Raw genomic sequence first — 13,922 nt, 5'->3', positions numbered from 1 at the left:
CCAGTGGGTGGGAATTCTTGTGGATCCAGTGGCATTGTAAGCATCTCAGTGATGGCAGGGATCTCTATGTGGTTCCTCTAGCTCAGGGCATTACCGTAGTTCCATGTGTTTGTCAGCTGCAATGTCTCCCAGAGATTGAGAGACTGAGACGGTCTCCTGCCTCCAGGGAGGAAGACAGGAGTTCCCAGAATCCTCAGGAGAAAGCCATGGCCACACAGAGGTCTCATTGGGTTTGACCTAATTGACAGGCTAGACTCCACCCCTTCACTCTGAATCCTTAAACTGACACCAGATTATGTATCTACCCCAAGCGGGATTCCAGAACACTTAATAGTGCTGATGTGGAGCCTGTACACGGATCAACAGGTAATCATTTGAATGAACAAAAGGATACAGTATAGTTTAAGATCAGGAAAGATGCAAGCAAGGGTTGGATCCTTTAATCATTCTCAATCTGTATGCTGAGAACATAATCAAAGAAACCAGGCTATATGGAGAAAGTGGGATTAGGATTAATGGCAGACCCATTAACAACCTGCAATAGATAGACGATACAATCTTGCTTATTGAAAGTAGCTTGAAACATTTACTGATGAAAATCAAAGGTCTATACTTCAGTTTGGATTACACCACAGCACAGGGGAAATAAAAATCTTCATCACTGAAATAACAAGCAACATCCTGATGACAGGAGAGGAGATTAAAGTTGTCAAAGATTTCATTTTATTTGGGTCCACACTCAACACCATGGACGCAGTAGTCAAGAAATCAAGCGATGTGTGTGTTGGGTAAAGCCCTCCTGGACGTGCTAAGCAAAGAAGAATATATCACTTTGAGGACTAAGATGCGAGGACCAAGATCTTTTTAATATCCTCACCTGCACAGGAAAGCTGGACAATGAATAAGGAAGACGAGAGGAGAATTGATGTCTTTGAATTATGGTGTTGGCCAAGTATGTTATTCAAAAGGCTGCCAGACGATTGAACAAATCGTTCTTGGAAGAAGCACAGTTGGAATGCTCTTTAGAAGGATTTTGGACGTGTTATCAGTCGCTGGAAGAACACCATGCTTGGATAAGCCAATTATGTTCCTGTACTATTCATAAGGTTTTCCATGGTTAATACCTCTTAAGTGGACAACCTGTTCTTTTTTGTGTCCTGTTCTTAGGCTGGACCCTCTGCTGAAACCTGTTCACTTTGGGTGCTGCTGCTAGGATTTGAAATACAAGTGCCACCGTTTCAGTAACACAGCAACATGCAAGCCACCACAGTATGACAAAGTGACAGATAAGGGGTGGTGGCACACAGTAGGTACTTAGTAATGTTAAGTATTATTATTACTCAGATTTTTTTGAGATTTAATTGAGCAAAGCAAACCCAACCTAACCCACTGCTGTCTAGTTGATTCCAACGCATAGGCTCTGTATATGAGTTGAGACTATAAATCTTAACAAGAGCAGATAGGTTTATTTTCCTCCCTGAGAATTACTGGTGGGATTGAACTGGAGCCAATCAACCCACTGTGTCATCAAGGCTACTTTTACCTGAGAAAAATGTGAAAACAAAACCCACTGTCATGGATGTAACTCATAGTGACCCTATATAGGATTTCAGAGGCAAAATCTTTATGGGAGCATGTAGTTTCATTTTTCTCCCATGGGGAAGCTAGTGTGTTTGAACTGCTGGCCTTGCAATGAGCAGCACAATGCTTACACCAATATTCCCCCAGGGCTCATCAACATTTTATTGATCATTTAGTCACATATCTTGATTTATGGAAGTTTATAACACCTTAGTTCTTGTCTTCCATTTACAACTTCTCCCCTTACCAAGACTCAGATGCTTAAAAGATGTGAGAGATGAGATTACTTTTGCTCCAAGGCAGTTTCCATAATTCCCTGGAAAGAGCATCCTGTGGGATTGGTTCTTAGCATAAAGCACAGCACTCATAGAATATTACCTGGGTGCACAGATGTATGTGAGGAGGAAATTGGTGTTTTAAGGCTGGGTTAGTTTCCCTTTAAGCATACATTTTAAAAGGTTAACGAGGATAACTTCTTTAAGAGAATCATTTGCAGTTCACTTTTCTATCTGGTCCGATTTCACACATGCCCTCGTGTGTCTGTGAGATTCCTTTGGCTGTTTTTAGGTTCGGTTGAATTGATTTCCAACTCGTGGTGACCCAATGTGACAGAGTAGAACAGCCACATTGTATCTTCTGGACCATACTCTTTCTACATTGACAGGTCTTTTTCCCACAGAGTCACTGGGTGGCTTCAAACAGTCAACTTTTGGTTAGTAGCTGACTCCTTAACCATTAGCATTACCAGGACTCCCCTGTATTACTTCTAGCCCCGTTCTATATATTTGGAGCACAAGCACAGAGTCTACGTTTAAATTTTTATCTTCTGATTCAGTAGTGAGATACAATTTTCACTTTAATAAAATGATTTGGGCATTAGAACCCTGGAGTGACTGAGATCTTAAAATACAAACTCTCAGATACGTTATCTGGGTTCACTTGAACAAAAGAACATGTCTCTTACAGACAAAGAGACATAAGGAAGGAAAGGTCAAATATATTTCTCATTTTTCTGCTATTTGAAAAATTTAACTAGACCAAGTGACCAATATCACCTCAATGTTTATTTGAAATGCAGCATCACAATCAAAATGGGTATTTTTAAGTTGTCAGGTTAGAAATTCTTACTGGCCAGAAAACAAACTGAGAGTATTTTTTATCATCTTACTAGCTAGTAGCTTGTTTTATATCAGCCTTAAAGAATGTATGTCACCAAAATCAGCATTACATCACTACAGTCACAGGGGGAGGTTAACTGAAGCACTTGCTCTCCTTCATTACTTCATCAGCAAGGACTCCGTTAGAGAGAAAGTTATTGGAAAGAGGAAACAGAGGCCAACTTAATTTTTCTTTAATGTCTAATTTGTCCTCTAGTTGTCAGACTGATATTTTTCATTAATTAACTTTTCTCATAGTCATTATCTATAAGAAACTTACTACTGTAGTATGGTGAGGATCAAAATGAACCAAGTGTGGCTTACCTTTTAGAACCTTTAAACTTTTTTTGACCCTAGGAAAGCTTAAAGCTGTCCAAAAAAGCTAGCATTTATCTGTTGATAAAAACACTTGCTTTAAAATTTCGCAATAGTTTGAAAGTAATTTAGACATTTTGAGGACAATTCCTGTAAATAAATGCTTTCTCCTAACCCACACCAACCCCTCAATATTAGGCTTATTCTGTGGCTAAGTAAAATTGCCTCCTCCACAGGCCACCACTTGTCTGTCAGTTGTCTTACTGTGGTGGCTTGTGTGTTGCGTGATGCTAGAAATGAAGGCACTGGTATTTCAAAGGCCAACAGGGTCACCCAAAGTGAACAGGTGTCAGCTAGGCTTCCATACAAAGAACAGACAAGGACGACGGAATTGGCTGCCCACTAAGGAGGAAAGAGCCACTGAAAACCTTATGCAGAGCTTAGTTCTAATGGATGACACAGAACTTTGCCAGAGGTAGAACCAGAGGATGGGTCCCTTGGGATGGAGGGCACTGAAAATGTGACTCAGGACGAGCTGATGTCTCAAAGTAGAGTCAAACATGGGGGCAGGAATGGAGTAAAGCCTGTGAGCATGGAGCAGAGCCTCTGGTTCTTCATTTGTTGAAGAACAAGATAAGAAGAAACAGCTGGAAAAAATCCAATAATAATGAGAACTTGATATGTTCAAAGTATGAAGCTAGGAAAATTGGAACTGATCAACAATGAAATGGGCTGCATAAAAATCAATATCCTAGGCAATAGTGCAATGAAATGGACTGGTATTGGTCATTTTGAAACAGAAAATCTTATGATTTATTATGCTAAAAGTGGCACAAGACGAATAGCAATGCAGCCATTATGAAAAGGGGGATTTCAAAAATCAATATTGAAGTATAATGTTGTCTGCGATAGGATTAGATCTATCTGCCTTCAAGGAAATAATCAATAAAACGAGTGTTCAAATTTATGCACTAATCTCAAAATCCAGGGATGAAGAAATTAATTTTACCAACATCTTGACTCGGGTGGGAAATGGATCAAATATGTGATCAAGATGTATTGACAATGATTGATGATTGCAAAAGTTGGCAAAGAGGAAGCAACAGTAGTTGGAAAATATATTTGGAAAATACCATTTTTTCAGGAGTGAGGGAAACAAAGTTAAAGATTCTGTGATAGAATTTTGCAAGACCAATAACTTATTCATTGCAAATACCTTTTTCCAACACCACACAGAAATAAAATTGACTACATCTGTGGGAAAAGAAGACGGGGAAGTTCAATATCAGCTGCTAAAACCAGACCAGAGGCTGACTGTGGAATAGACTATCAATTTCTTATATGTAAATTCACCTTAAAGCTGAAGAAAATAAAAATAAGTCCATGAGAGCCAAAATCGCATTTTGTGTCATCCCACCTGAATTTTGAGAACATCACAAGAACAGATTTTTCCCCTGATAGTATTATTGAGATATAATTCACATTTCAGACACTTCTATACTTCATTTGTATTTAAAAAGAGCTGTATGCACATCACCACAATGAGTTCTAGTGCAAACACCCTCCTCCTATATCCATTATTTGCTCCCTAGATGCCCTCAACTTCCCCTGGTATCCAAGGTAAGGTTCTACATATTTTATTGTCTCTATACATTTACTCCTTCTGTATTTCATAAATGGAAAAACATACTGAAAAACAAACAACAAACAAACAAAACCCTCCAAACAATGTGTGTGTGTGTGTATATATATATATACATATATATATATATTTTTTTTTTTTTAAGGAAGAAAGTATAGAACACCAGCAAAATTAAAATAAACCAGGGAGAAAACTTGTGTTGAGAAACAAGCAAGAAAAATTTAAACCTAGAACAAATCCAGAATGAGTCAAAGGGGAGATCAAATTACCAGGTATCATATTATACCATAGTTCCATCAGCCATAATCAAGTTTACAATAATCTCTGTCTGATAGCCAGGCTATTTGCATCTCCCGACTGTGGTCAGAGGGGATCTACCAAAGGCTTAATTCGAGTAGGTATTTTCCAGATGGATTTTGGGTTCCCATTGTTATCTGTAGTTTTCTACAAATTGGGTGTTCACAATTTAGGCTTGGATATCTTTCCCTCCATTGTATTTGGATTTTGTTATTTCCTGTCTTTGAATCACAAAACCGGGGGGAATTCCTCCAGGTGGATTTAGTTGACATCTTACTTATATGGCTACTTGTTTGAATACAAGCCTTTAAAAATTCAGATGTTATTTTTTTTGATAGCCAGGCACCATCTACTTTTTTCACCACACTTTTCTGTAGCACCCACATCTTTAGTAGTTTCTTCATGAAGGCAAGTATCAAGCAGTTAAATCTTCCTGGATTGTGGCTAGAATTAAGTAGGACGCCAGGATCCATTCACTTGTCCAAGGATTACATAGGATTCTGGTTTACTTTAGAGATCTCATTATCATTTTATGACAAAGAACATTATCAATCATTCCGTGTGGGGCATAAGGAAATTCAATTGATAGTGTCATTAATTTATCCAATGGCAAAGAATTTAACATACTGTTGAGAAAAGGAGGTTATGCAAGTATAGCCCAGCATCCAAATGCAATCCATGAGTTGTGGATTAGTGCAGATTGAATTCTTACATGATTGAGCTGTGTTTACATTGATCATGGGGGTTGGTGCTAGAGGAATATTTTCAGTATCATTCATATACAAGGGGAGATTCTTGCCTAGCAGATTAATACGTCTCATATTAAAGCAAGGAGGGCATTAATATAGTAAATATATGGTGGTTATGGGCCACCTTTCTCTGGATGCTTGCTAAGCCAGGGATGCTAACCAAGGTTCAACAACTACCAATTGCACAGGCTTGGGTGACCCTGATTTGTTTCTTCTCACACCAAGGTATTTCCGTCTTAAGTTCAAAGGCTACAGGTAATTTTTAGGTAATGTCCACTTCACTCAGTGGGGTTTCCATGTTGAGTCCTTCTGGTGTGGCCTATGAAGGATGCTATGAAGGTCCCTGAAATGACCGAGTCTAAGGTCATTGTAGTACATAGCACATGGCATAGTTCACCAAGGACTGGGTAAATTCTAATTCAAAAGTGTCTAACCAGGAACATATTACCTGGATTATTTTCCCCTTGCGGTTTCTATGATTATTGTTGAGTGTCCCTTCCCGATGTGAGGTTGCACCTCCCCATTTACCCACCAACAGAAGTATAACTGCCTCCTCTGAAATTTAAATGGTTCTCTCCCATGATCTTGACTTGACGTTCCAGTAAGATTCCCTTCGCAGTCCTATGGAGTGTCTGCTGATTTCATGTGATGGTGTCTCAATGTATGGCAGAGAGTGGATAATCTCCCTTTCCTCTGTGTTTGAAGGCGTGGTTCCAGCTGGTGTGTGGGTTTCTCTTTTGGGGTGGTTCTTAAGATGGGCATGATGTATGGTTCATGGATGGTAGGCAGACTTTCTACCTCTTTGTATGGGAATTGGTCCCTAAAATTCATTTGTTTGGTATTTTTCCTTATAGTAGTGGGCTAATGCAGTATTTGTCCTTTTGCAATTGACTAACTTCACTCAGCATAATTGTTTCCAGGTCATTCCATGTCATGTGGTGCTTCATGCTTTCATCACATTTTTTAGGGATGCATAGTATTCCATTGTGCGTATATACCATAGTTTCTTTATCTGTTCTTCTCCTTTTTGGAATTTGGGATGTTTCTAGTTTTCAAGAACAGATTTGATGCATTTAATACTGATGCCAGAAGACGCGAGGCGCTAGGCAGACATCAAGAACATTATTCATGAAGAAAACAAAAGTTTGTTTTAAAGACAGGAAAGAAAGGAAATATTAAAGTGGAAAACAGAATGACTCTGAAATATGCTCTTAATCATAGAGTAGCTAAAGGAAACAGAAGAAACAATGAAGTCAAAGAGTGGAATAGATAATTTCAAAAGGCAGCCCAAGGAGATAAGTCAAAGACTATGCCAAAATGTGCAAAGATAGAAAATCAAAAAGGAAGAATGCACTTAGCATATTTTAAACTGGAGGAACTTGAAAAAATTCAAGCCTTGAGCTGCAATCTTGAAAGATTCTATGGGCAAAATATTGAGTGATCTAGCAAGAATGCAAACAAAATGGAAAGGATGCACAGAGTCATGGTACTGAAAGGAACTAGTCAACATTCCACCATTTCAGGAGGTAGCATATGAATAAGAACCAATGGTGCTGAAGGAAGAAGTTCAAGCTGCACTGAAAGCATTAGGCAAAAACACAGCTGCAGCAATTAATGGAATACCAAGTGAAATGTTTCAACAATCTGATGAAGCACTGGAAGCACTTAATTCATCTATGCCAGGAAATTTGGAAGAGAACTACTTGGTCAACTGACTGGAAGAGATCCATATTTTTTTCCATTCCAAAGAAAGATGACCCAACAGAATGCTTCAACTATAGAACAATATCATTATTATCACACGCCAGTAAAATTTTGCTGCAGATCATCCAACAATAGTTGCAGCAGTACATTGACAGGGAGCTGCCAGAGAGAGGTTCAGGATAAATTCAGAAGAGGGCTTGGAACAAAGGCTCTCATTGGGAATGTTAGATGGATCTTGGATGAAAGCTGGGAATATCGGAAAGATGTTTACTTGTATTTTATTGATTATGAAAGGGCATTTGATTGAATATCATAACAAACTATGGATAATGGATAACCTTGAGCAAATTGGGAATTCCATAATACTTCAGTGTACTCATTTGGAACTTGCATATGGATCAAGAGGCAGTTGTGTGAACAGAACAATGGAATCATGCATGGCTTAAAAAAAGGAAAGGTGTGTGTCAGGGTTGAATCTTCTCACCATACATATTCAATCTGTATGCTGAGCAATCATCAGAGAACCCGGATTTTATGAAGAAGAATATGGAGTCAGGTATGGAGGAAGGCTTGTTAACAACCTGTGATTTGCAGTTGACACAACCTTGTTTGCAAAGTGAGGAGGACTTGAAGCATCTGCAGCCTGCAGTATGGATTACAACTCTGTATAAAGAAGACCACAATCCTCATAACTGGACCATAGGTAACATCACTATAAATGGAGGAAGGATTGAATTTGTCAAGGATTGTGTCTTTTTTGATCCACAATCAATGCTCATAGAAGCAGCAGTCAAGAGAGCAAAAGACACATTGCATTAGGTTAATCTGCTGCACAAGACCTTTTTAGAGTATTGAAAATCAAAATGTTACTTTGAGTGTTAAAGTGTGCCTGACACAAGCCATGATATATTCAGTTGCCTCATATGCATGTGAAAGTTGGACATTGAGTAAGGAAAACCCAAGAATCACACAACTTTCCTCTAGTTCCTAAATGCTTCCTCCCCTTCACTATCATGGTCCCAATTCTACCTTACAAATCTGGCTATAACAGAGGATGGACATTGGTACAGCTAGGAACTGGAAGCATAGGGAATCCAGGACAGATGATCCCTTCAGGATCAGTGGTGAGAGTGGCGATACCAGGAGGGTAAAGGGAAGGTGGGGTAGAAAGGGGGAACCCATCACAAGGATCTACATACTACCCCCTCTCTGGGGGATGCACAACAGAAAAGTGGGTGAAGGGAGACATTAGACAGTGTATGATATGATGAAATAATAATCATCAAGGGTTCATGAGGGAGGCAGGACAGGGAGAAAAGGGAAAAAAGAGAAGGGAAAAAAGAGGTGCTGATATCAAGGGCTCAAGAAGAAAGCAAATGTTTTGAGAATGATGATGGCAACAAATGTACAAATGTGCTTGACACAATGGATATGGGTGTATGGATTGTGATAAGAGTTGTACCAGCCCCCAATAAAATGATTTTAAAAAGAGAAAGTTGGATTGGCAGAGGGGTTGCAACAATGGGCTCAAGCATGGCTATAATTATTAAGCAAGGGCATGGCGTGGCAGAATTTTCATCTGTTGTAATAACATTTCTATTTCAGAAATGACTGTATGGTACCCTACAACGACTGCATCTATACAATATAAACAGATACACAATTAGCCAAGATGGGCCTTTAAGTTTCTATAGACCAAATGAAAAAGAGACATATGCCCTAGCTGGATGTAAAATAATCAATATAGTCTTTTCATATTTTCAACAGCAACCATGGTAATGCAGCGATCCTCTTTGGGGTGATCACCTCTCTCCACACTGATGATTGTAACAATAGGATTGGCTGCATTGCGCCACAAATTGACTGCCTTCATTGTATTTGTTTGCTTTTAACATGCTGCCACTGTTGGATAGCAACTGAAATACTTGCACGGATGTTATAAGGAGTAGTGCTTTTCTAGAAATAAGGATCTAGTGTTGAATTTAGTCAACGTCACTTTAATTAAGACCAGATACATATTGCCCTTGAGATGGTAATACTCATATCACTAGACTCTTCTGACTACTGGTACAAGGTTAGAAGTGACAATAAACTAGAGAGAAGTTGGCTTCTGTTATTCTAAATCAAATACCAAACCTGTTGCTGCTGAGTTGATCCTGACGCATGAAGACCCAATGACAGGGTAGGTCACCACCAGCGGGTTTCCAAGGTCATAAATCTTTACAGCAACAAGACTCACATGTTTCTTCCATGGCGCAGTTGGTGCATTTGAACCACTGACCTTCTGGTTAGTAGCTGAGAGCTCAACTATTGCTTCATCAGAGCCTCTTGCTCTCACTCTAAGAATCTGAAAAGGTTCATATACAGAACATTTTACACAGAACTTCAGTGGTCAGTGAAGCCCCTGAAACCATCCATGTACGATCCCCAAATCTCTTTAGCTTACTAGGTTTCCTGTAATAGGTAGAGGCTCAGGTTCATACCCTACTAATCTGTATAATTTATCCCTAAACATCTCATCAGAATGAACGGCTTCTAGTAGGTCTTCAGATACTTTGCAAATAAGTAATATTCCAGGAACTGGCATTGGTGCCCTCATCTGTTGGGATCTCTATAGCATGAGGAACCACCCAGGCACGTGCTACTCTAATCTCTGGCATCTCAAGTGGGTGATTGCTCTCCATTTCTTGCTTCTTATCTGTATGTTCAGAAGAGCGGGATTCCAAGAAACGTGGCAAGGCTGGAGGGACAGCGCCGTGAGTGCTAGGTAGAGGTGAACATGGGAAAGGTTGTCCCCTTGTCATGACCTTCAAGCACCAACAATCCCAAGTGGATGGATCATCCAGGGCAATTGTGAGCCTGCCCTTGCTTTGGGTTTTAGAATATTATTATTAGGTACTAGATACCACAAATATAATAATTATCAATAATAATACTTAAGTATTCAAAGTAACCCTACCATTACTGTTATTTTTTTTATTCTGACCAATTTCATTAACAAATTTAGCCCCCCCCCCATGAGATTGATTTTATAAACCACTAGTGGATGATGACTTTTTAAAAAATACTGCCCACCCCTCAGGATTATTTTAAACTCATAAAGAATTCTACTCTTCCCAAACAACAATAAAATATTTTCTATTCATATAGAATTAAAATGACATTTAGAGCGGCGATTTCATACAACTCTATAATGGGTTTCAGAACTAACAAGTGATGAAACTTAGAGCCATAACCAGTCGTGTGATTCTAAACGGAGGGCTATTTCCATTGGACCATGCTGAATTCATCATCTGAGGTGTGCCTGTCTTACCTCTCCAAGAGGATTGTAAGCTCAGTGCTTGATAAATGCTGGATAAGTAGAACGGAATAAGTCATGTCCTTGATAAATGCTGAATAAATAGAATGGAATCATAAGTCATGTCCTGGTTTTGATACTGTGTTCGTGTCAGAACCCTAGACAGTGCTTTACGAGCACAGCTTCTTCCTCCATGATGAGCCATTGGTGCATGCGTTGGGCTTTAGTCAGTGTCCTGCTTGCACTTGAACTTTGCTCAAACCTCAAAGACACACAGTTACAGAAAGGCCAACAAAAGCACAAGACAGGGAAGCCCTTGGTTTTGTGAATTTTCCATCTGTTTCTCTAAAGCTGCACTGCTTTCTACTAGACTCTGAGTGTCTTACAATGGTAAACTATCAAAAGCATGTCCAAATTTCAGCTACCTTGGACCTTTAGAGCCATATACGATGTCCTTGGGGAAATGGAAACATACACTTTCCCTAATGTATAGGCATGTGTAATGAGAGGCACAGAAAGAACAGCTTAGACTTTGCACTAAACAGCTACTGATAAATGGTCTATTGAACCAATGATTGCATAAACAAAAAAGGAACCAGATTGTGAATACATGTATGCATATGTAGAAAAGTGGGGCCTATTGGGTTTGTTTTACATGTCCTGGGAAGGGAAGATGTGACATAAATCAAGTACTATGGATTTTGGGAAAGGAGAGATGGGGAAATAAGAAGAAGAGGAAAACAGGATGAGAGAGATACATCTGAAGGAAGGCCTGGAAGCTCCATTACAATCTTTGTTAGCTTTAGCACTGTAGTAGCTTACCTGTTACTCTGTATACTTTGTTGGGGCCAAAGTACATGTTTCATACGATAGAAAGTCTCTTTGTTTGCTTATGCTTCCGGACCCTGCTTTAAAAAGCCAGTATGGTCACCTCAGTGTATTTCATTCGGTAAATATACTTTTGAGGCAAAGTAAAGGAAGCAAAGGAGCAATATCATGGAAGTCTCCTAATCTGGATCATGAGCAAAAAATTTATAGAAAGGGGAAGATCCCATAATCTCAAGTCAAATAGAGCTTCCTTGGCAATTTATTAATATGTGGTGTTGCAATGACTGGCTCACCTTTCAACCTCATGTTTGGCAAGGCTTTGGGGAAAACAACATTCTTTCCAGAAGTCAGGTCAGAAAGCTCTCTATACTATGATTTCACCATCCCGCGCCTGTCATGTCAAATACAACGAAGGTCCTTGCCCCAAGTGAATTCATTAGCAGATATCTCTTTGCTGTCCTGGGAATTGTGTTCCTTCACATATTCCTGAATGATCACTTCATGCTAAAACAAGCTTAATCTTTCAAACGAATAGATGGTAATGACATTGAGGTCAGTGGTTCTGAGGAACAGAGGGACTAGCAGCCCCTGTGCACTAGAGAAGCATTAAGAAAACAGCAATACATGCTTATTTTTGACTATTCATAAATATAAAAGAGGATACAGAAAACTTAAAATTACCTGTTGTTCCACAGGTGATATTTTTCTACTTATGTGGGCAACTGAAAAAGTATTGCTATGACACCATAGAAACTTTTATTAAACAAGAACATCAATAATAATAATAATAATAAATATTAGAGCAGCCTCTGCTGCCAGAATACCTTGGATTTGAAAATGGCTCTGTCACTGGCTATGCAAGGTACCATATATACTCGTGATTAAGGCAAGTTTCTCAGCACATTTTAATGCAGTTTTGGGGTAAAATTAGGTGCCTTGGCTAATATTCAGGTTGGCTTATACTCAAGTATATATGATATATAACATTTCTATGCCTCATGAATGAAAATGGGATGTATTCATTTTAACCCATAGGAACAAATAAGTCAATATAGGTGACAAACAAAACCAGTTGGCATATAGCAGGCATCCAATAAGCGTTAACTATTATTAACCTACCTATTACTGTTACGTCCATTTTTATGCATAGTAACCCTATGTAGAACTTCTGAGACTGTGATTCGTTATGGGAGCAAAGAACCTCATCTTTCTTCTGCACAGTGGTTGGTTGGTGGGTTTGAACTTCTGACCTTATGGTTAACAGCCCGATCAATGCCTAACTCACAATGCCACTAGGGTTTCTTAGCTATTAATTTATAAGAGATATTAACTTGTTACATTCAAATTTTTATTGAGTAGTTTCTCTCTTCATTTTAATGTAGATCAGTGATTTCAAGGCATGTTAGAACTGAAATGACCTTTAATTTTACAGATATGTACCTAGGGCCCAGGGGTTTAACCTTACCAAGATGACACAACTGCTTAGCTACATAACTAGAGACCAGATTCCCAGCCACTCTCGCTATATCATATTCTATTTTCTGTATCAGGCTGCCGAGACAGTCCAGTTACAGAAATGATAACTTTGCAACTGGACTCGCTCCCCCAACGATTCCATTGTTACCATAAAAACACTCAAATGATTTCCTTCCTTTTTTCATTCATTCATTTGTCCATCTTTTAGGTAGCAAAATAGGGATAGAGGGGGTGGTCCCTCCCATGCCTGCATAACGCACCCTACAGGAGGTTTGGAAATGAATCAGGTGAGTATTAAACACCTATAAAGACATAACTGGGTGTGCTCCAATTTAATCCCCCCAAGCCAGGTGGGCAGTACACCTGGGCGGCCCAAAGTAGGCCCAGATGGCCTTGATTCAGCTAATGGGGTTGGCCAATACCTTCCACCACGCTTCCCCTGCTGGAGGTTTAAGTTACCTTGGCCAAGGGAAGGTGGTCTCTTTTCTCTTTTTCTTCCACTTCTGCACTTGGCCGCTCCTCTCTGGCCGCAGGTCACAGCGCATAGGCGTGCAGTCTCACAAGGTTGCCCGTGTTCAGTGGTGAGCCCCAGAGCGGCTTATGCACGGTTTGCCACGCTTCTGTGAAATAGAGCGTACTCTGGTGAGACTGTAAACCTGAAACTTCTTCCGTCCTTTATAAAAACCCACTTGGATCACAAACCAGGCTTTGGCCTGAATTCTTTCTCATGCGATGCCAAGAACCGAGGTATTACCCTCCTGAGAAACCTAACACTTCTGCTGAATCTCTCACTCCCAATGCACTTGAGTCATGCAATCCAGGAAAGGGTACAAAGAAGTAAACCGCCGTCTTTGTCCTTAAATAATGGAAACTGG

The 13,922-nt window shown here is 39.6% G+C and overlaps 1 long non-coding RNA gene across 1 annotated transcript in view; it reads right to left on the bottom strand.

Moving 5' to 3' along the window:
- The window catches only part of LOC123521320, a 22,597-nt gene extending 8,936 nt beyond the window's left edge, over nt 1-13,661 (bottom strand). The window contains exons 1-2 of the long non-coding RNA XR_006679775.1: nt 13,507-13,661; nt 9,582-9,792 (exon numbers count right to left, since the gene is read on the bottom strand). This is a non-coding gene — a long non-coding RNA (uncharacterized LOC123521320). The remainder of the gene's footprint in view (nt 1-9,581; nt 9,793-13,506) is intronic.
- Between the last annotated feature and the right edge of the window lie 261 nt (nt 13,662-13,922).

The sequence above is a fragment of the Echinops telfairi genome, unplaced genomic scaffold, assembly GCF_000313985.2.
Source record: "Echinops telfairi isolate 266 unplaced genomic scaffold, ASM31398v2 ScPeMD7_9;HRSCAF=40, whole genome shotgun sequence".
In the NCBI taxonomy this organism is placed as follows: domain Eukaryota; kingdom Metazoa; phylum Chordata; class Mammalia; order Afrosoricida; family Tenrecidae; genus Echinops; species Echinops telfairi.
Note: the sequence above shows the minus strand (reverse complement) of the source record. Positions and strands in the feature narration are given on the sequence as shown.